Source organism: Amblyraja radiata, chromosome 37, assembly GCF_010909765.2.
Source record: "Amblyraja radiata isolate CabotCenter1 chromosome 37, sAmbRad1.1.pri, whole genome shotgun sequence".
Classification (NCBI taxonomy): Eukaryota; Metazoa; Chordata; class Chondrichthyes; order Rajiformes; family Rajidae; genus Amblyraja; species Amblyraja radiata.
Window position 1 is genome coordinate 20,114,976 of NC_045992.1, and position 2,032 is coordinate 20,117,007.

At 51.6% G+C, this 2,032-nt stretch overlaps 1 non-coding gene across 1 annotated transcript; it reads right to left on the reverse strand.

Annotated features, from left to right (window-relative positions):
* Positions 1-265: 265 nt before the first annotated feature.
* Positions 266-339, reverse strand: trnan-guu. The gene has a single exon. It is a non-coding gene; the product is annotated as a tRNA-Asn (tRNA).
* Positions 340-2,032: the final 1,693 nt, after the last annotated feature.

Genomic DNA, 2,032 nt, shown 5'->3' on the forward strand with positions numbered 1-2,032 from the left:
ATAGACACAACAAGCTTAAACAACTCAGCAGGACAGGCAGCATCTTCGGAGAGAAGGAATAGGCGACGTTTCAGGTCGAGACCCTTCTTCAGTTCCTGGGATGTTGTTTATTGAAAAGAGGAACATTTGAATGAAAGAAAACGAGACGCCGCAAGAAGAGACCCAATCAGCGGATTGAGGCGACAGCAGAGAGCGCCAGCCTCTGGAGAGAGCAGATTTGCTCAGCTGCCAAGGACATGCCCAGGAACAAATATCAGATCGCCAGCGTCCCTGGGTGGGCTCGAACCACCAACCTTTCGGTTAACAGCCGAACGCGCTGACCGATTGCGCCACATAGACAACTGGACGGAAAGGGGCATTAACGGATCATTCTCGAGCTGGGAAGCGGTGACCTGGGACACGGTTGGGAAACTGCTTTTCATAAACGGCATCAAAGATTTGGTCCAGGAAGATTGTTTTCTAAAATAAATGTTATTCAGACCCCCCCCCCCCATATAGTACAGGATCACATCCAACATTCTCAACGCTTACACATACAGTAATTGGTTTTATATTCTGTGGATAAAGTATCCTTATACCAAGCCCCCTTAACGTTCACTTGGGCAGGAAGTCACGGTCCTCATAATGCAGACAATTCTGCAAACACTTAGCTTCCTGTGTACAGATCCGCCCCCAACCCGAGAAAGGGTACGCAAGTGGTCGACACAAAATGCTGCAGGAACTGTGCGGGACAGGCAACATTTCTGGAGAGAAGGAATGGGTGACGTTTTGGGTAGAGACCCTTCTTCAGACTGATAGTCAGGGGAGAGGGAAGTTCGAGATGTTGAAGGGTTGAACAAGAATGTAAGGAGTGAAAACAACAGGTAAACAGAGAGGAGGAGCAGCGGGTGAGGTTGTTGTCGTACTCTCAGCGGACTTCACACGTACTTCACATGTGATCGGGGGTGCCGCAACAATTCACCGTGTATGTCCAGTGAGCACAGGTGTGGCAGTGTGGGTCGACACTCTCTGGCGTTCAGTGAATGAGAGGTGAACTACCGCTCAGCACATACTCTGGGCCGCAGTATTCAGGACCGGAGCCAACTAGGCAAATATACAGCTGAGTAATGAAGCCTAGCCGGGCAGAGTCGCAGGACCCCACGATGTTTGTCATCGCCGCCCGTGTTGGGAGCTCCGCGAACCACAGCTCCAGGATGTCGATGCCGCAGGCCCAGCACTCCGGGCTCCAGACGGCGATCCCCGGTAAGGCATCGCCAGCCCCGCGATGTATCAGCTGTCCCGCCGCTCCTGGAACTTTGGTCGGTCCAGGCAGGAAAGGCCGCGCCAATCCAGTAGGGTAGGCAGCTGGGGGGAGGGGGGGGGGGGGGGCGAGAACGCGACTCGAATAATAGTCGCGTCCTCTCCAGGAAGCGACTGAAGGACGGTATCTCCCTTACCGTACCCTCTTCCCCCACATTAAAACATTAAAAAAAACATAAAAAAGCACACTTCAACATAACAAAAAAAAACGAAAAAACAAAAAGATACCGGTCTGAAGGTGGAGGCAGCTGGCACCAGCGCCACCCAAAGTACAACACTCAGAGAGGAGGAGCAGCGGGAGAGGTTGTTGTAGTACTCTCAGCGGAGAGAGGAGGAGAACTTCACATGTGATCAGGGGGAGGGGGGGGGCAACAATTCACCGGGTATGTCCAGTGAGCACAGGTGTGGCAGTGTGGGTCGACAATCTCTGGCGTTCAGTAAATGCGAGGTGAATTATCGATCAGCACATACTCTGGGCCGCAGTATTCAGGACCGGAGCCAACTAGGTAAATATACAACTGAGTAACGAAGCCATTTGTTCCATGTCGCAGCAGATAATCAATCGACTTACCGGGGTGACCAAAATCTTTGCGCTACGGATATATTTACCTACCTATTTCCGCGGAATATTAATTCTGACAGCAGTTAGTGAACATCCCGTCAAAATTATGCACAGGTCGGTTCAAACGAGCGGACCTGCTACCGCCGTGATGCAGTGATGCACTTTGAAACA